The 22,005-nt window shown below is 45.2% G+C and overlaps 1 protein-coding gene across 3 annotated transcripts in view; it reads right to left on the reverse strand.

Annotated features, from left to right (window-relative positions):
• Positions 1-22,005, reverse strand: part of RECK (reversion inducing cysteine rich protein with kazal motifs) — a 631,029-nt gene that overhangs the window by 452,771 nt on the left and 156,253 nt on the right. The gene's annotated exons all lie outside the window — the stretch shown is intronic.

Here is a 22,005-nt window from a genome sequence, read left to right on the forward strand (position 1 = left end):
AAAATCATGGAACTTTTGCGTTGTTGGAGGCCACCAGCAAGACTAAGTATGGGTGGCCCCAGTGCTCCACAATGAGCTGAAAGGCTTCATCCACTAACTGCAACTCTCCTGAGTCCAAATGCCTTCTGCTGAGAAAGTTAGATCTGATATTTACTTTCCGGCAATGTGAGAGGTGGATATGCCTAGCAGATGTTGCTCCACCTACATCATGAGCGCATCTATTTTGGCACCTGTAGACTCTTGGTTCCGCTCTGATAATTGACATAGGCCACTGTCATTGCATTGTCTGACATTATCTGGATCGCCCAAGTCTCTAGGTGCTCGGAGAACTTATAGCATGCTAGACGAACTCCTCAAGCTTCCAACCGGTTGATGCTCCACTGCTGCTCCTTGGCATTCCAGCAACCTTGCACCATCAACTCTTGATAGTGAGACAAGGCTCGCATCTGTTGTGAGCACTAACCAATCCGGTGTCACCAAGGAAACTCCCTTCCTGAGATGATCTGCCTGCAAAGCACCACTGTAACTGGGCGCTCACCTCCAATAGCAGGAGAAGTCTTACCATGTAGTCCTGTGACTGCAGGTTCCAGCAAGAAAGTAATACATGTTGAAGAGATTGCATGTGAGCTTTTGCCCAGGGAGCTACTTCCAATGTGACTGCCATCAAGCACAGGACTGCCATCAAGCACAGGACCTGTAAATAAGACCAATACTGTCGGGCGAGCAGCGCTTATCAGTTTGCAAACTTGAGCAATCAACTTTTGAATTTGACTCTCCAGCAGAAATACTCTGCCCTGCTTCATACTGAAGTGAACGCCAATACGCAGTGGCTAGACCGAAAAGCAAGGACTGAAACTAGTAATGGTGACCCAGAATGGCAAACTGTATGAACCATTGATGTTCCCAACAAATGGAAATATGAAGATGTGCCTCCGTCAGATCCATAGACGTGAGGTATTTCCCTGATTGCACTGTCATTATGAAGTGTACAGTTTCCATTCGTAAATGAGTTTCCTGCAAACAACAATTGTCTCCCTTGAGATCCAGAATGAGTCGAAAGGATCCCTTTTCCTTGGATACTACAAAATAGATGAAATAGCGGCCCATATGAGGAATAGGAATAAAGGCCTTAGGGCTAATAGTCTTTTCAATGTAGCGTCCACTGTTACCCTCTTCTGAGGGGAGTTGCATGGAGATATCATAAAGACATCTGGAGGAATGTGAAGAAATTCTAGAGCATAGCCATACCAAATCACTTCGATGATCCATTGATCCGATGTGATCTGGACCCACCTGTGATAAAAGTGAAATAGGCATCCGCCTATCTCCTGCACCAACAAGTGAGTCCACAAAGCTTCACTGAGCAGATTGAGAGGCTTTACTCGCAGAGTCTGCATCCTTCTGAGGCCTTCTGGGGTGAAAGGTCAGAGACCTACCGAAGTGACGGGATCTCCAAGAAAAAGCTCCCCTAAAAGGATGAAATCACCTATAGTCACAAGAGTGGCCGAGAAACTGGCTTCTTATCCTCCAGTAAACAAGGGATCTGGGATTCCTCCATCTATTTGCCATCTTTTCCAACTCACTGCCAAACAAAATGGAACTCTTAAAGGGCAATGGTGAGATTGGACTTAGATACAGTGTCAGCCGACCGATTACGCAGCCACAGCTGCCATCTAAGAACATAAGATATGCCATATTGGATCAGATCAAGGGTCCATCAAGCCCAGCATCCTGTTTCCAACAGTGGCCAATCAAGTCATATGTACTTAGCAAGTGCCCAACCATTAAACAGATCCCAAGCTACTATTCCTTATTGATTAATAGCAGTTTATGGACTTCTCCCCTAGGAATTTAACCAAACCTTTTTTAAAACCCAGTTACACTAACTACTGTAACCACATCCTCTAGCAGCTATTACGAAAGCAACTCCTCTGAAGGTTGTGCGAAGCGGGTCATATCCCGCATCAGCCAAAAAGGCAGTCCCCGGTTCTATCACCAAAAGGGCACCACCAGAGAACTGCAAAAGATGCAAGGTAGCTTGAGCTACCAAGGCACAAAAAGAAGCAATCTGCAAATTCATCGCCACAGCCTCAAAAGCTTGCTTAAAGGATAGCCTTAATCCTATCCTGAGCATCCTTTAGAGTTGCCCCTTCTTCCACCGGGATGGTGGTTTGCTCAGTAACTGAACATACCAATGCGTCTTTTGGGAACCACAACTGCTTTCTGGCCTGCGGATCCAAGAGATAGAAACCCATCAAGGCGCGTTCCCCCTCTCCCCCTTTTAAAGTTCACCTTGGTGCACTCCATTCAGGGTCAATCAACTCTTGAATAGCATCCAGGAAGGAAAAGAAAAATGAAGCCGTGTGTAGAGTGAAAAATATGGGATCCTTCTGCACATCTGAAGAGTCAATCCCAGCCACTCCAAGGGTCTTCAGAATGTAAGAGATCAGACTTGGCAACTCATCTCTATGAAAGAAACAGAGAAGAGTTCTATGGGGCTCTAAATCCGTGGAAATCTCCCTTTCCTCAAGGGGGAGCCCCCCAAATCATCATCAGCGTCATCTTGATCCACATCAACTTGAACATTGTAAGGATGCGTAGCACCACAGCGTTTGCCCATGGTGGAAGACATGGAAACTTCGAGCATGTGATCCTGATTTAGACAGTATTGCCGACTCAGGACGCTCCTGTAGAAAGGTCTTTAATCCCTGGAAGAATTCCACCTAGGAAAAGAAAGATGGCTCCATACCAGGCCCCATAACCCCGAACCTGATGTTTTTAGGGCAAGTCTCCCCTGACGGCAACTCAGCCAGTGGACCAATTGAAGAAGGGGACATCCTTATCATATCGCCCTCGGCCCCATTGCCCTCAGACCAAGGGGATGGCCCATCGTCGGCAAAATGAGGAGGCAGCAAATCTCCTCAAGCATCCAAGGCAGCACTGGAACAGGCTTGTAGAAAGATCCAGCTGTATTGCCCTTATATGGCATGCAACACAAACAGCTAAGCACTTTGACTTCTTTGGTGTCGGCACCATGGTTAATATGGGCTCAATACACACACAGTGGAAGGTACTGGCTTAACTACGCTCACAGTTATGCGCTTAGCAAAACACACAAAGTTTGTGCTAGCAAAACACACAAAGTTATACGCACAGAAAACTCACAAGTACACGTGCGCAAAATGCGTTCAGTGATGCGCTAAACTACGCTCACAATATACACACAAAGTACGCATACAAGGGATACAGATTTAAGTGCACAAGAAAGTGTGAAGACGCACGCTGACATCACACACAAAAAAAGCACTATGGAACTGCTGTGGCATACCATGCATCCCGGGAAGGAAGCCTGAGAGTGGAGCCTAGCCAAAAAGCTGCTCAACCTGTTGTGCTTGCGCTTTCCCCACACTCACAAAACTCTCCAAAAAATGTGAACAGGAGAAGCCAAATGCTGAGGAGAAGGACCCAGTAAGAAATAGCCTCACTATCGCCACTCTTCTTATTTATTTACTTATTTATAAATTAAAACTTTTATCTGAGCTCAGCCCTTCCGGGGTCACGGTTACGGGAAGAGAGGGCAGAAGCCTTCACTGCTGATCCTCTCTCTGTTATGCTCGGTATACTGTGGATCCTTGACCCGGAGAAGAGAGACACTCACCTGAGGAACCAGGTGCCCCACGACTCCGGATGGTGGACGTCTCGGTCCCGCTACCCCTCAGTACCCCTCTCAGGCCTTGGCAGGCTGGGTACAGGCCGGAGAAGTAGAAGTAAGTCCAAGTTCCAGGCAGGGGTAGGCAACACGGAGTCAAGGCAGTCCAAGGTTCAGGCAGGCGGCAGGCAACACGGAGTCAAGGCAATCCAAGGTTCAGGCAGGCGGCAGGCAACACGGAGTCAAGGCAATCCAAGGTTCAGGCAGGCGGCAGGCAACACGGAGTCAAGGCAGTCTAAGGTACAGGCAGGCGGCAGGCAACATGGAGTCAAGGCAATCCAAGGTTCAGGCAGGCGGCAGGCAACACGGAGTCAAGGCAGGCAGGAGTCAGCAGGAAACTGGAACGAAACACGCTAGGGACCTGTTGAGAAGGCATCAGAAACACCGCTGAGGGGGTTTAAATTTCCCTCCCACCTGACGTCATCTCCGGGGCCGACCTCGTTTCCGCGGCCCAGCCCCTTTAAGGGGCGGGGCCAGCCGCGGCTCCTTCGACGCTGTCCCTGGCCGGCAGGACGCCATAACGCCGCAACCCGTGCCTTGCCGCCCGCTAGCAGAGAAGTCCCGAGTGACCTGCGGGGAACAGGTAGGGAGGCCCGATCGCACGCGATCACGATCGGGTCTCACAACACTCGCAGCCTGCAAACACTAATTTTTTTATCAAAGTTTCTAGAAGCTTTGACCAGCACACTGAGCATGTCCAGCATGCTGCTATCTGCGCATCCACGCAAGGACCCCCTTCAGTCTCGTAACATAGAAGGAAAAATTACAAGCAAAAAAATAAAACAACAAACCAGAAGGAAAACCCAACTCTGTAGGGAGGTGGGCGGGATTTCTGAGGACTAATGTCCTGCTGTCCTAGGAGAACACTTGTTACAGGTAAGCAACTGCGCTTTCTCTGAGGACAAGCAGGATGGCAGTCCTCACATGTGGGTGAATACCAAGCTTCAGACTGTCCCTGAGAACAGCAGAGACCAACAGCGACCGAACAAGGTGTCAATGGGCACAACACAACTGTGGCACTGTAGGTCAGTAGGGGACTGTCTGGTTCCCACAGAAGCACAAAGAGTTGGGTTCAGGTCTGGAACCTGTTGTTGGATAGCTTCACTATGTGCAACTCTGGCTGCAGGTGCTGGATCCAAATAATTTCAGGAACCACTGAGCCTATCTCATGCCGACACACACACAATGAGTATCATACACTGCTGCCGCTATGTGGTCCAGCATTTTCATGAAGAAATAGGTAGAAACTTATTTTTTATTTGAAAGAGGTAGAATTTGGACACTTGGATAGACCCTTTCCCTTGTGAGGTATCCAGGCTGGCTCCTATGAAGTATATTATACAGACCAGCTTCATAAAGGAATTTGGAAAATTGATGATGAACCCTGGGAACTGAAGGGTGTTCATTGTACAGAATATGAGCCAGTCATCTAAATATGGAAAAACAAAGACATTGCTCAATCTAAGGTGAATAGCAACAACTTCCAGGAATTCTGTGAACAGTGAGTGCCACAGAGAAACCAAGAGAGCATGATACTAGTAATGATTGTTGGCTAGGGTGTCAGAGAAATATCCTGTGAGCCTTGTGAACTGTAATGTGTGTGTAAGTATTCAAAGTCTAGCCAATAGATATCTAATTGAAAGAAGATGGTGCCTAAAGAGTTCATCCTGAATTTTTCTTTTTAGAGCATGCTTGTTGATATCTCGGAGATCCAAGATGGGACAGAAACCACCTGTTTTCTTTGGAATGAGAAACTATTTGGATTAGAGCCCTGTGTTCTTTAGTTGCACTGGGACAGGCTCTACCAGATTTGCAAAGAAGAGGGCAATCACTTGTTGGGGGAGTTGGAGCTGCACTGTACTTAGAGAGTGTCCCTCTGGACAATTGGTCAGGGGAGAGGATTTGAAATCCAAACTAGTATCCCTGTTGTATGATCTTTTCAGTTGTTATGCTCCAAAAATCTGGAACAATCTTTCACTGCCCCTGTATCTCAAACCATATTACTTCACCTTCAGGAAAATGCTAAGGCATGCTCTTTGGCCATACTTTTCCTTAGTCCCCCAGCAGACACAGTCTTCCGACTTATCAACCTATGCTTTCAAGTAAGGACTATAAATTATATACTCTAGGCACTCAATGTTATCCATTGTAAATTTGATTTGACTGTGATTGTAAGCGACCTTTGACCAATGTACTATTATTGTTGAGTTAAAACTTGTTTTGTAATACCACTTGTGAAAAAAGGTGGAATAACAAATGCTGATAAACAAATACCTAGCATCTGTTTTTATCAAAGACCATAATGGACTGAAGTGCTAGAACCTTCCCTACCACTGGAAGGCTGGTTAAATCTAATAGGGAAGCTTTTTTAATATTATAATCAAAAGCTATGATTAGATTTTGGTTGTGATTGTTGCCAAAGTTTGGGTTGTACTCTGTCCTTAGTATGTGGTCTGTTCTATTGCAGGCGAGGTTGCTGAAGTCAGGCTTTGTACATTTTTCACAGCCTCCTGTAGTGTTAAGATTGATTTTTCCTACTTGCAGTTAGCTGCTCAGGTGTAGCTGCTGACAAGGTAAGGAGAGTGGAGGTGTGTTATTTAATAAGATCCACTGCCCAAAGAGATTTTCACCTGTGCATGGAGAATAAGCTAGCCCTCAAGCCATGCTAGTCTTCTGGCTCAAATAGCTACTGCTATTTTGGAATAAAATATGGAAGAAATATTTTTCTTCCATAAGTCTTGGAAGAAATATGATCAAATTAGATGCTTCCCACATTCTTCTGCTTTTGTACTATAAGAGTGAATTGATCCACAGATTCTGAAGAAAGGTGTTAGTACATATCTTACAGCCTCTGATGAGCAACTATCCTAGATGTTACTATAACTGAATGAAAAAATGTTTTGTAACATTGTATAACAATTTAACAAGCTGATGAACTATAACAAAAGTTCTCCGTAGACAGTGTGATAAATCAGCCATAACCAGCAGCATCAACATAACCCAGCTCGCGGAGCTCAGAAATGTTTGAGAAAGCTTAGGAGTTCCTATACACAGTTGCTGCTTCGTGAGCCTCTCAGTCTCATCCAGAGACTAAGCTTAATCATAGTAGTTGATTCTCCAGAGAGGCAGGCAGGTAATACATATATAGACTTATTTAGCCTGCAGTCTACTGAGAATCCCTATTACAGGTAAGCAACTTTATTTTCTCTGTTTACAAGAAAGAATAAGTCAGCCATAAGTATGGAGAACCCCAAGCTTTATTCAAAGTTGACGCCACTACTATAAATCCATGAGGTAGTTGCACCTTTTGATGACCAGGAGAAAGTTGAACACTATAGCCTGAATTTTAAATCACCAGCGTGCGTAAAATCTGGGGGGTTATGTGCATGGCTGGGTCCTGTGCGCATTTTAGAAAGGGCTCGGCTGGAGGAAGTGACGTCACCCCTCATGCAAGCAGCATGAACTCACTGCTCCGAGTGCCCCACGGGTCTTGGCGCTAAAAAAAGGTGCCAAAAACCGTGCGGTTTTTCTTTAAACTAAGAGCCCTAGCCTTCTCAAGGTGTCCCGAGGCCCGGGGAATGGCAGCGAAAAGAAAGATAAATGATCTGAGGAAGTTCTCTTACTCGCGGGATAGCGGCGATATCGGGGGATAAAAATCCAAAATGGTGCCGGAAGACCCGATAACCGAGAGCATGGAGAGCGAGGAGGGAGCACTTGATTTGCCAGCCCCCATGTCTGAATTTCCATCGCGAGCAGAACTCAGAGGTTGGTTTACTGAATTAAGGCAGGACATTAAGGATTACAAAGCTGAAATTACTAACCTGCTGGCAGAAATGAAAGAGGAGACTGCTGAATTAGGCAGAAGGGTGGACAAGGCTGAGATTCGGTTGGACACTCAGGGGGAGGGTTGGATTCAGATGCAAACAAGACATCAGGAACTGAAAACCACTTGCCATGCCTTAGCAGAAAAGGTAGAAGACATGGAAAATCGCAGCCGGAGAAGTAAGCTGAGGATAAGAGGAGTGCCAGAAATGGAAGACTACAGGGACTGTGTTACTGTGGTAGAAAAAATAGCCATCTCCCTTTTGGAAGCTGATGAAAATCTGTCTGAGGCTGTTTCACCTAACATTCTTATTGACAGCGCACATAGAACACTGGGTCCCAGAATTGCTAACAGACCCAGGGACATCGTGGTATGCTTCCACTCTTTTGCCTTTAAAGAAAAGTTATACAACATTTCTAGATGTCAGCGCACATGGCACTGGGAGGGCCATGATATCACCATCTTTGCAGATTTATCCTCCGCTACTTTAAAAAAGCGCCAGGACTTCCGCTGCGTCACAGCTAAGCTTATTGAAGCAAACATCCGGTACAGGTGGCTTCTCCCTGGTGGTCTGTCCTTCACGATCCAGGGTATTACACACAAAGCTAAGACGGTACTGGAAGCCTGCGGGATCCTGAAGGAAGTGGGCATTAATGTTGATGTTCCTCTCGCTCCGAAAGGAGCTGGCTCCTCCCTGGCTCACATCACGACTACAATCAATTCTCTACCTCGATGGCAGCGGGTCCCAAAAGGACGCAGGAGGCTCCAGAGGAATCCCGAGACTGAATCTCAGACTGAACCATAGAAATGACTGAGTATTTTGCTTGAACAGGCTCTAAGTTCTATTTGACTGCATTTGAGTGAAAACTGGCGGTGACTATGTGCTTCGATTTTACCCGACGGGTGCCCTGAGGAGTGACGAGAAACTTCCTCCATGCTTACTAGAAGCACAGGATTTGTGCTTCGGGGATTAAAGGGAAGAGGGGAGGGGACGGGACCAGGGTTTTCTCTTGTTGACATAAAGGTGATATTTTTGGCTTTGCACAGCGATTGGTTCCTGGGTGGTTACCCAATAGAAAGTAGAAGCAATACGGAGGGGAGCTTTCATTTCCATGGTTACTCTTAAATTTTATTCTCTCAATGTTAAAGGGCTTAATAGTCCAGGCAAGTGACACTTACTGTTTAAGGAGTTAGATCGCATAAAGGCAGATGTGGTCTTTCTTCAAGAAACCCACTTGAGGAAACCCACATTGAGGAAACAAAAAAACAGGGATGGGATCCATCAGGTCTAGAGGACGCATATAAAGAGCAGGTAGTAAAACACTGCACGGAGCGGCAGTAGCCACAGAGGCATTCACGGAGCGGGATGCCAGTGGCCAGTGGTAGGTGTCCACCTTCACGGAGCGGAAGGATGAAGGGCAGCCATCTCCCAATTAAAAAGAAAAAAACAGGGATGGGTTCATGGGCTATAGGTATTACCAATTATTAGGCTTTTCAATATTTGATGATAGTTAATGTGACTTTCAAGGCATACTTCACTTTCAATGCATATCCAGCATAGCGCCCTGCTTCAACGACAGGGGAGAAGAAAAACTAATACTTCACACATATCCAGCATTGCCCTCTGCTTCATGGCAGAGAGCTATGCTGCCGCTTACCCAACTAATCAAACTTAATATTTCACTTGGAAGCAGCTCCATCACTGCTCTCTACATTAATAGTGGGGGTGAAAGGGAATTAGAACATAAGGTTACTAAGAGCCAAGAGAAACAGATAAGTATGAGAAAAACTAAGTGTGAAGCTTGCTGGGCAGACTGGATGGACCGACTGGTCTTCTTCTGCCGTCATTTCTATGTTTCTATTATCTGGGTTTAATGAAGCATCCTAAATTTCCCTATCAATACTGGGCAGCCGCTGCTCCTGCTTCAAAGTACTCGGGGACAGGCATCTTACTGCACAAGGATATACATTTTTAATTTAAGGACCTTACTACAGACCCCTTGGGTAGAATGGTTATGCTGAAATTGCTAATTGGGGGGGGGGGGGGGAATCCTCTCTCTGCTCTCGGTTTATGGGCCTACTGCTCACAAAGCTGATTTCTTTAATTCCCTGAATTGTACTTTGGCATCTAAAATAGAAGGATCTCTTATTATAGGTGGGGATTTTAATCTCACTTTAGATCCCGGCAAGGACACCTCCTCAGGGATTAGTTCGGACCCTAAGGTGGCTCGACAGGCACTTAAACATTTGATGACAGACATGGGGATTTTGGATATTTGGCGCACACGTTATCCTAAATCTAGGAATTATATGTTTTATTCTACCCCACATAGCAGTTATTCGAGGATTGATATGTTCATGGGCAGTAGAAGCTTATTACCCCAGGTGAAGGAGGTCGAGATTGAGGCCATTGTGTGGTCTGATCATGCCCCCATCTGGTTCACATTCCAACTTCAGGATTATGATAGAGGGGTGAGATACTGGAAACTGAATGATTCTCTTCTCAATGAGCAAAGTTTTCTTTCTCAATTGGAACAAGATATCCAAGAATATTTATTGCTTAATGACACTGGGGAGGTAACAGCGGGGACGGTTTGGGAATGCCTAAAAGCGGTGCTTAGGGGTAAATTTATAGCTCGAGCCCCTTATGTTAAACGCCAAAGGGAAATTGAGCGGCTGCGATTGGTGCGGCAGTTAAAAGCATTGGAGAAAATCCATAAAAGGAATCCCACGCGGAGGGGCTCTCTAGTGTCCATAGAGGCTGTACGCACGAAAATAGCTTCTATTGATGCAGCAGCAATAGCGTATCCGCTGGAACGGATTCAGCAAAAATACTTTGAAGGAGGCAATAAAGCAGGGAAACTATTGCCTCATAAATTAAAGCGTAAAAAGGAACAGGCCGCTATTGTGAAAATTAAAAGTCAAGAGGGTACTATGCTCTCTGATGGTAAAGCGATCCGGCAACGTTTTCAACAATATTTTACTGAACTATACTCCGCTAATGAGCGGATAACTCAGGGGGACATAGATACCTACTTGGAAAACTGACCTGAAAGCTTTAGACCCCTCCCAGAGGCTCATTCTTGATAAGGATATATCAGAACTGGAAATAAGGAAGGCCATTCAAGATATAAAATCAGGAAAATCCCAGGTATAGATGGCTATACGGGAAGATTTTATAAACAGTTTGCTCCCTTGCTTGCCCCTATTTTGGCTAAGTTCTTTAAATCCTTGAAGGAAGGTCAACCGCTTTCTCCCTTAGCCAACATGGCTGGTATTACTTGGCTAAACCTGGTAGGGATCCCTCAGTGTGTGGATCCTATAGACCAATATCCCTTATTAATATTTATTTGAAGATTTTGGCCAAGTTACTGGCAAACCAGTTAAATGGGTTTCTGGCCCAACTTATCCATCCGGATCAGGCAGGCTTTATACCGGGTAGACAGGCCAGCGATAATGTGCACAAAACAATGGATATGATTTGGTGGGTAAAACGACATAGGATACCAGCGGTGGCTCTCTCAGTTGATGCTGAGAAAGCTTTTGATGTAGTTCACTTGCCCTATTTATTTGCCCTATTACAACGCTTGAACTTTGGGACCAATTTTCTTCAATGGCTACACCAGCTTTATCAGCATCCTTTGGTGTGCATAAAGGTTAATGGGGGATACTCGTCTACTTTTCCAGTACAGCGGGGAACCAGACAGGGATGTCCTCTGTCGCCTCTGCTATTTGCTATTTTTCTCGAACCTTTAGCTAATAAAATTCGGAGTACCCCAGAGATTCGTGGGATACAGGTGGGGGCTTTTGCAACAAAATTATCCCTCTTTGCGGATGATATTTTACTTTTGGTTACTGAACCGGAGCGATCCCTTCCGCTGGTATCACAAACCTTGGAGGCATTTGGCAAAGTCTCAGGTTTTCGCATAAATTGGGAAAAATCAGAGATTCTCAATGTCACAATTTCTGCTGACACGGAAAAGTCCATGAGGGAGAAATATAGATTTCGCTGGGCACATTCCCATATTAAATATTTAGGAGTTTATCTAAGTGCTACGCAAGAGATGGTTCATCTTAACTATGATAAATTGTGGGCCCAGATCACTAGAGATTTAGAGGAGTGGAACCGTTATAGGATCTCCTGGTTTGGGTGAATAGCAGCCGTAAAGATGTTAATTTTGCCCAAATTTCTCTACTTATTTCAAACACTTCCATTAGTTGTCCCTAAGCAAAGCCTTTTTACTTGGCAAAAACGTCTGTTATCTTACATATGGGGGGGCAGGAGACCTAGAATTGTGCGGAAGGTTCTTTATCCATCTAAAACGCAGGGGGGACTGGGCATACCTAATTTGGAGTGATATTTGGCAGCTAGATTCAAGACCTTGGTAGAGTGGCAAAGGAGGTTCATTGCAGAAACCATGGGTAGTGTTTAGCCAACAATTACTGGCTCATGTCCCACTCCATAGCCTCTTATGGCAACCTAAAAAGACTTGGATTATACAGCCTAGAGAAGTCCTGCCACCATCTATGCTGCTCCCTCTGCAGATGTGGGAATCCAAGAAATCACAGTTGGTGGGAACACAAGAATTCTTTCATAGCACTTATTTGTATGCTAACTCCTTATTCACACTGGGTTTTGAGAGTCCAGCTTTTCTGGGCTGGGAAAGGAAGGGTATTCTTACCTGAGGGCAGATTTGGGGAGCGCAAAAAATGTTAGGCTATATGGAGCTACAACAGAAATTCGGGCTAGTGCAGTCTGATTTATATTTGTACTTGCAGCTCCATCATTTTGCACAGTCCCATCATCTTTCGATGCATTTTGCACGAGGAAAATCCGATTTTGAACTCTTGTGTTCAAATACAAACCAAACATCTAAAATTACTTTCGAATGTTTATGCATTTTTAGGTAAAGAAAAATACCAACCACTCACCTATGTACAGGCATGGGAAGCAGATCTACATAGAACCTTCTCCCAGGGTACATGGGAAGAACTTTTCTCAAACATGGGTAGGGGTCTTATAGCCTCTCATATAATTGAAAATTCTTGGAAAATGGTACTGCAGTGGTATTATTCTCCAGAGAGATTACATTGTATGTCCCCTTTAATCTCTAGCTGTTGCTGGAGGGGCTGTTCGACTACTGGTAGTTTCTTTCACATGTGGTGGGAATGTGCAAAACTACGCCCTTTATGGTCACAGGTGGAAGCTTGGTTGACTCAGATATATCGCACCCCTATTAATATTCTTCCCCAACAAGCCTTGTTAGGCTTTCCTCTACTCCAGGGGCAGGAACACTCCAATACTATGGATAACTTTATCTTTTCTGCTATCCGGATTGAAATCGCATGGCGATGGAAATTCTCTCAGATTCCCTCCATAATGGGAATACAACAAAAGGTGGAGCAAATTTATAGGCTTGCGGAAATTACAGCCCATCTTCGGCACACTGTGGGAAATTTTAGGAGCACCTGGCGTTTGTTTTCTGTGTGGCAGAAAGGTCAGGTTATTTCTGTTAGTGCTTAATAGTAGAATATATGGAGGGTTGATGGATGGTTGAGGCTCCTTAGATTATTGCTGAATGCTCTGCCCAGGAACCCTTGAAGATTCTGAAAGACTATCTCTATACTATACTTTGTGCTTACGCTATAGAATGTTACATATCGCCTATGTCTGGCAATAAGGGAGGGGGTCCAAGCTTTTCTAACTTTGTACTGAATTTTTCAGGTTGTTTAGAAGTTGATTAACTCAAAGACACAGTACTCATATTAGTTTATTGACACTTGACAATGCTTTTTGTTGCTTTAGTTCAGAATCTTTATTGTGATGTTCATTGCTATTTCACAAGTACATATTCGTTTGTAGAATTGCTGCACAGAATTGAACTTTGTAATGTTGCAACACTGAGCAATAAAATATTTCAATTTCAAAAAAAAAAAAAAAAGAAAGGGCTCGGCTACATGCTTAACTCTCCATTTGCGCTGAAGCGCTGGGCCTGAAGAAAGCACGCTGTCCTGGGAAAGCACGTGTCGGAAGCCAGCTGGCACGCAGATTTTACTTCTGCTCCAGAGGAGCAGTAAAGCAAAATTGCTTACCTTGTAATAGGTGCTATCCCAGGTCAGTAGGATGTAGTCCTCACATATGGGTGACATCACTGACGGAGCCCTAGTACGGGAAAACTTTCTGTCAAAGTTTCTAGAAACTTTTGACTGGCCCTGTGAGGCCACTGAGCATGCCCAGCATGCCATGATATTCTCTTCCACAGGGGTCTCTCTTCAGTCTCGTATGTAGCAATAAGCTTTAGCAAAAAATAAAATAATAAAATGTATCGGACCCAACTCCGCGGGGTGGCGGGTGGGTTTCGTGAGGACTACATCCTGCTGTCCTGGGATAACACCTATTACAAGGTAAGCAATTTTGCTTTATCCCAGGACAAGCAGGATGCTAGTCCTCACATATGGGTGAATAGCAAGCTAGAGGCTGAGTCATTTTGTAGTGAAGCAACAGTGAAGTATTGTTGGTGAAAATGAGGCAGCCGAAGATCACAGCAGGTTGGATGTCGAAGGAGTTGGGATTAAACTGGAAACAAGTTCTTTAAGACAGATTGTCCGTAGGCTGAATCTTGTCGTCCTTACTTGTCCAAACAGTAATGAGCTGCAAAGGTGTGAAGCGAACTCCATGTTGCTGCTTTACATATGTCAAGAATTGGTACTGAACGATAGTGTGCTACTGAGGTTGACATTGCTCTTACTGAATGTGCCTTTACTTGCTCTTGGAGAGGAAGGCCTGCTTTTTCATAGCAAAACTGTATGCAATCTGCTAACCAGTTGGATAGAGTATGTTTACCCACTGCTTTACCCGGTTTGTTTGGATCATAAGATACAAAGAGCTGAGTGGATTTTCTGTGGACTGCAGTGCAGTCTAAGTAAAAAGCTAGTGCACGCTTACAGTCCAAGGTATGTAAGGCCCGTTCCCCTTCATGAGAATGAGGCCTTGGAAAGAATGTGGGTAAAACTATGGATTGGTTCAAGTGGAACTCCGTAACCACCTTGGGGAGGAATTTTGGATGTGTACGGAGAACCACTCTGTCATGTAAGAACTTTGTGTAGGTTGAGTACTTGACAAGTGCTTGTAACTCACTAACCCTTCTAGCTGATGTAATGGCTATGAGGAAGATAGTTTTCCATGTGAGAAATTTAAGATCACAGGAATTCATGGGCTCGAATGGAGAACGCATGAGTTTTGTTAAGACCAGATTCAGGTAACTTTCTGTGACTGGTGGCCGAATTGGTGGTTTAAGTTGAGTTAAACCTCTCATAAATCTGCTGACGAGAGGTTGTATGGATATTGGTGCATCTCCCAGCTTGTTGTGGTAAGCTGAGATGGCACTTAAATGGACTCTTACAGATGAAGTCTGAAGACCAGAGTCTGAAAGATGGTATAAGTAATCCAGTAGAGAAGTTGTGGGGCAGGTGAAAGGATCAATACTCTTTTGCCTGCACCACAAAGTAAACCTTTTCCATTTCGAAGAATAGTTCTTTCGTGTTGAAGATTTACATGAAGCTATAAGCACTTGAGATACATTGGTTGAAAGATTGAGTGGTTTTAAAATCAAGCTTTCAACATCCATGCTGTCAGGGATAGGGATTGAAGATTGGGATGGCACAACCGACCCTGATCTTGAGTTTTGAATGTGGGAGCTACTCCCAGACGAATTGGATCCCTGATCGAGAGGTCTAGAAGTGTGGGAAACCATACTTGTCAAGGCCAATACGGGGCTATGAGAATCATGGTACCCCTGTCCTGTTGTAGCTTCACTAGAGTTTTGGTTATGAGTGGTATTGGAGGATAGGCGTAGAGAAGGCCTGAGTTCCAAGGGCGAGCAAAGGCGTCCTTGGCTGGCTGTTTCTTTTGTTTGTGTAGAGAACAGAATTTATCCACTTTGTGATTCCTAATTGATGCAAAGAGGTCTATTGTTGGTTGTCCCCAACGTTGAAAGATCCTGGTCACTACTGAGGGATCCAGGGACCACTCCTGTGGTTGGAACTGACGACTGAGGCGATCCGCCACTACATTGTGAATGCCTGCCAGATAAGTGGCCCGAAGGAACATTGAGTGGTTCAGGGCCCAGCCCCAAATCTGTGCAGCTTCTTGACAAAGGAGATACGAGCCTGTACCTCCCTGTTTGTTGATATACCACATGGCAACTGTGTTGTCCGTTTGGATGAGAACAGTCTTGTGTGAAAGGCAGTCCTTGAACGCATGCAGCGCATAACGTATAGCTCGAAGTTCCAAGAAATTGATTTGAAATGTTGCTTCGAGCTTTGTCCAAGTACCTTGGGTTTGGAGATTGTTTATGTGAGTTCCCCAACCCAAGGTGGATGCATCTGTAGTTAAAGTTATCTGTGGGACTGATTATTGGAAGGGTAGGCCCTTGCGCAAATTGTCCTTGTTCGCCCACCAAAGTAGAGATGAACGTAGCTGGTGGGTTACTTGAATTGGAGAATTCAGTGGTTAAATGGATTGGATCCATTGTGACCTTAAAGTCCATTGGGTTACCCTCATGGCGAGCCGTGCCATAGGAGTGACATGAACTGTGGAGGCCATGTGACCTAGTAAGGTTAGAAACTGATGAGCTGTTGCTTGTTTCTGTGAGTGAATCGAGTTTGCCAGTAGGGAAAGTGTGTCTGCTCGATCCTCTGGTAGAAAGGCCTTTGAGAGGATGGTGGTCAATTCTGCTCCTATGAATTGAAGCAGGTGAGATGGAGTAAGATGGGACTTTTGATAATTGATGACAAATCCCATGGATTGAAGTAGAGTAATTGTTCGACTGAGAGAAGCCAGAGCTGCTTGTTGAGATTGACTTCTGATGAGCCAGTCATCTAAGTAGGGAAAGACACGGACACTTTCCTTGTGCAAGTGTGCTGCTATTACTGCCAGACATTTGGTGAATACTCTGGGAGCAGAGGCAAGTCCGAATGGTAGTACTCTGTACTGGAAATGTTGATGACCTACCATGAAGCGCAGATACTTGCGATGAGGAGGTAATATTGGAATGTGAGCATAAGCGTCTTGTAGATCCAGAGAACAAAGCCAATATAAGAACATAAGAAATTGCCATGCTGGGACAGACCAAGGGTCCATCAAGCCCAGCATCCTGTTTCCAACAGAGGCCAAAAACCAGGCCACAAGAACCTGGCAATTACCCAAACACTAAGAAGAACCCATGCTACTGATGCAATTAATAGCAGTGGCTATTCCCTAAGTATAATTGATTAATAGCCATTAATGGACTTCTCCTCCAAGAACTTATCCAAACCTTTTTTGAACCCAGCTACACTAGCTACCTTCTCTGGCAACAAATTCCAGAGCTTTATTGTGCGTTGAGTGAAAAAGAATTTTCTCCGATTAGTCTTAAATGTGTTACTTGCTAACTTCATGGAATGCCCTCTAGTCCTTCTATTATTCGAAAGTGTAAATAACCGAGTCACATCTACTCGTTCAAGACCTCTCATGATCTTAAATACCTCTATCATATCCCCCCTCAGCCGTCTCTTCTCCAAGCTGAACAGCCCTAACCTCTTCAGCCTTTCCTCATAGGGGAGATGTTCCATCCCCTTTATCATTTTGGTTGCCCTTCTCTGTACCTTCTCCATCGCAACTATATCTTTTTTGAGATGCGGCGACCAGAATTGTACACAGTATTCAAGGTGCGGTCTCACCATGGACCGATACAGAAGCATTATGACATTTTCCGTTCTATTAACCATTCCCTTCCTAATAATTCCTAACATTCCTAACATTCCTCCTCCTAACATGATGCCTAGAGAAACCATCCTGAACTTTTCTTTCTTCAGAAATTTGTTGAGATTTCTGATGGGATGTAGGCCTCCGGTTTTCTTTGGAATGAGGAAATAACGGGAATAGAATCCTCTGTCCTGCTGAGTCCGGGGTACCGGCTCTACAGCCCTGGCTCTCAGAAGGGTGGATAATTCTACTTGTAATTGACTTTTGTGACTGTTGCTGAGAGAGAGAGGTCTCGGAGGAGAATCTGTTGGAAATGAGAGGAAATTGAGTTTGTAACCTCGAGAGACTATGGACAGTACCCATTGGTCTGTTGTTATGTTTGTCCAATGGTTGTAAAAGTAGGATATCCGGCTTCCTACTGGTAGATCTGCTCGAGGACTTGTTGGATTTGTTCCCTGGCTGTGGCCTCAAAACCCCGCAGTTGGCCCAGTCTGAGGCGGGGACTGAGGCCGAGCAGTTCTTTTCTGCCTAGACTGAGAACGTTGTTGCGGCCTAGTGGACCTGCCCCTCGATGCTGGAGGGTAGTAGCGTCTCTGACGGTAGAATGGATGTCTGGGTTCACGTCATGTAGGACGGCGGGATGGCTGTGCAGTAGATTCCTGTGGAACTAGGGATAGTTGTCGCAGGGTTTCTGAATGCTCTTTCAGTTGTGCCACAGCATCTTGGACCTTTGAACCGAATAGGTTGACTCCAGTACATGGCAAATCGACCTGTTTATCTTGGATTTCAGGTCTAAGATCAGAGGCCTTAAGCCATGCCCAACGCCTAGCAGCAATTCCCGAAGCTGCTGTCCTAGAAGCTGTTTCAAAGCTATCGTAAGCAGCTCTGACCTCATGCTTCCCAGCTTCAAGTCCTTTATGGATGATGTTCTGGGCTGCTTCCTGGTATTGCTGTGGTAAAGATGTAGTGAAGTCCTGCATCTGTTTCCAGAGATTCCTCTGGTACTGAGTCATGTAGAGCTGGTAGGAGGAAATTCTGCTGTTTAGAATAGCTCCTTGGTATATCTTCCAACCCAGGGAGTCCAAAAATCTATGATCTTTCCCTGGTGGGTTCGAAGAATGTGGACGTATTCTCTTCAACTTCTTTTGAGCAGACTCCACTACTACTGAGTTATGAGGGAGCTGCGATTTTTGATATCCAGGAACAGACTGTACGAGATACGTAGTGTCCATTCGTTTATTTACAGCAGGTACAGAACATGGGTGCTCCCAGAGTCAATGTTGTAGATCTAGGAGGACCTCATGAATAGGTATGGCTAATACCTGCTTTGGAGGGTCAACAAATTGGAGTACCTCCAATGTCTTGTCTGGTGTCCTCTTCTGCAACCAATTTGAAGGGTATGGTATCTGCCATATCCTGAATGAAGCTGGTAAAGGATAAATCCTCTGGTGGAGACTTTTTCCTTTGATCTGGAGGAGAGGGCTCCGACATAAAATCCTCAGACGATGTATCTGTATGAGTATCATCCCAGGTGTCATCCGGATCACCCCTGTATGAAGATAGCGGGGAGGATCTCGGTGGATGATGGAGCCCTGAAGGTCCTGGTAGCGAATCATCAGAGGGTAGGTCTGCAGAAGTGTCCCCTGTTGGTTTTGGAGGAAGGGCATCGACCACTTTTTCCAACCTGTTCATAAGAAGTTGAAAAAGTGCAATTTCTGGTCGTTCCGGGTCCACAGATGGCATGGGTATCGATGGCATAGGGGTTGGCATTGGTGATGGCATCGATGGTTGCCCCAGCAGAGGCTTCAAAAATTTTGAAGGTATCAGCGTCGATGGAACTGACGGAATCGGTGCGAAGATCGGTGTCGATGGAGGGATTTAGCTTCGATGCGGACACCGCCTTCGGTGCAGTCACTGGCATCAATGATGACACTGTCATCGGTGCGATCACCGGCATCGGCGAAGGCGCCGGTGTATGTTCCTTGAGTGCCTGAAGGACCACTTGTCTGATAAAATCAGATAATTCCGGCGTTACAACTGGTGAAGGCAGAGCAGTTGTAAGCGGTGGCGGAGGTTGAGTTGGCATATCATCCACAGAGCCCTGTGGAGGTGCAGCAATCGGCGTCTCTGGTTGAACAGGCCCAGGCGTTGAGGGAACGGGTGTTTCCTGGGTCCGTGGCCGCTTTGCGCTCGATTCACCTGGGGAGAGAGGTGATTCCGATGCCGAAGGACATCGGTGTCGATGTCTATGCTTTGAACGGTGTTCGCCAACTGATTTAACCGAAGCTATCGACGACGTCAGCGACGGATGGTCCCCCGATCCTTCCAGGCGGCGCTTTTTAAACAGTACACACTTGGAGGTCCCTGCTGGAGACGATTTTGTCGAAGTCGAGGGAGATGGTAAAAGTTGCAGATGGAACAGATGTTCCATCTTTTCCTGGCGGGCCTTCCTCCCCTTCACCGTCATCTCTGCACACTTTGGACAGGAATTGACGTCGTGTTTCTCACCCAGGCACATCACACACTCGAGGTGTGGGTCCGTAATCGACACTGTACGATTACAAACGGGACATTTTTTAAATCCCGTAGCCATTTTGTCTCGACAGCCGTCAATGACAAAAGAGAAATCTTGAGAGAAAAATAATTTTACTCGAGGAGTAAAAGAGACACAGATTTTACTCACCAGCCAGTGGAAAAACCCGAGAGAGATCCCGTGTGGGAGAATTTCTGAGAATATATATATGACTTTTGTCACACAATTTTTGTGAGGAACTCACAAAGGCTCCTAACCCACGATGCCTACAGCAGCATGGAAAAACGAAGACTGAAGAGAGACCCCTGTGGAAGAGAATATCATGGCATGCTGGGCATGTTCAGTGGCCTCACAGGGCCAGTCAAAAGTTTCTAGAAACTTTGACAGAAAGTTTTCCCGCACTAGGGCTCAGTCAGTGATGTCATCCATATGTGAGGACTAGCATCCTGCTTGTCCTGGGATTACTATAAAAACAAAAAAATTGGGGATAGCTAGGGAGGGTTTAGGATTGGGGAGGAGAGGGGAAGAGGGAGGAAGGATAGAGTTAGGGAAGTTCCCTCCCAGTCCGCTTCTTTATTGAACTGGGAAGGAACCAAGCAAAAGCCAGATCGCGTCACCAAGCGATTCTTTTAAAATACCCCCCACACACACACCTCGCGGAAGCCACCCACCCATACATGCGAATGCGTACATTAGAATCCAGCACGCATGTTAGAAAATAGGACGTGCACATGGGCCTTTAAAAATCTACCCCATTTGAGGTCCAACTTCCTTGCTACAGTAAGTGCAGACAGGGGAGTTTGCCATATTGTTTGCAGTTCCTGTAGCATTCCATGAACTGACTGTAACAGATATGATTTACTTTGGGGCATGAAAATACTTTAGCACACCAAGAACATCTTCTCTATATTCTGCCTTCTCCTATAAAGTGAATGGGATTGCTTTGGCCATTTTTTGAACAATGATAGTATGAAGGAGTGCCCCTGAACCCCCCCCAAACAATCTTTACGGCACCAGGCATCTAGCCTGGTCCACCTTAAAAGCCAGAGAGGCAAGTAGCTAGAAGAGCGAGTCACCTGAGAGCAGGAATAAGGGCATAGGCCCAGAGGGGAAAAGATAGGCTCCGCATCTCCAGAAGGCAGCTCTTGACACATCTCTGTCCTGAAGGGAATGTTGTGTGAGATATAGTGCTGGAGGTAAGCAGATTGCATTTTGTGAATGCTGATTCCTGTTATAAATAAAGCTGGAGTCTTTAAGAAAGAAGGCTGGAGCAGTGTATCTTATGTCTCCAGCCTAAAGTTTACTCAGGTATCCCACAGACAGCTATCCCACAGACATTCCCCATCCTCAGGTGGGGAATGTATTTATGGAAGGTTATGTAATAGGAATGTGCATTTGTTTGAAACAAAAATGGAAAACAGGACAAATAAACCCCATTTTCATTTCATATCAAACAAAATATAATTCAACCTACAAAACCCAAAAAATTTTGTTCCAATTTTTCAGCACACTATTTGCAGAAAATGAATAAGAACCAAAAAACAAAAAAAAGTTAAAACATAATGAAAACATAAAATAACAAAAATTTTTTGGCTATGCATAAACCTATTGTGCAAAGGGATCTGATGGAAGACCAGTGGACTCATCACCATCAGAATGGTATAACAGATATGTATGAAGTTTGTGACTCTTCTTGTGAATTAGGTACTACACAGGAATGTCTTCTGAAGTTGTTTTAGCCTTTAAGGCAGTTGAACCATAAGATAGTGACCCAGATTCTGTTATTTCTTATCTGCACAGATATGAAGGAATAGTTAACTGAGTTTTCTAGGAATGGATTCAGAATGAACTTTCTTTTTTGGCTTTGGCACAGACAGCTATTTCTCAGTGCCAGCAAACGTTTCATGCCAAAGAGTGATGGCATCAAAGGTGTCCTTCTATGCAGTGTTGTCTGCACCAACATACCCCAGGTGCTGAGGAGTGCAACTTACCTCTCTCTTTGCTGGGCAGGGAGTGGCACCAGTAGCTAGACTTTGAGTCCTGGCACCTAGCATGAGAGGACTGCCTTTTTTGATTTAGGCATTCGTTCCTCAGCTCTTTATTGCTATGAAGGTGATGTGAGGAGAATTAAAAAATTATCTGAGTGTGTAGTTCCTAATCTTCTGGCCCTCAGGGGGACACAGGTACAGGCAGTG

The sequence above is a fragment of the Rhinatrema bivittatum genome, chromosome 2 (assembly GCF_901001135.1).
Source record: "Rhinatrema bivittatum chromosome 2, aRhiBiv1.1, whole genome shotgun sequence".
NCBI classification, from domain to species: domain Eukaryota; kingdom Metazoa; phylum Chordata; class Amphibia; order Gymnophiona; family Rhinatrematidae; genus Rhinatrema; species Rhinatrema bivittatum.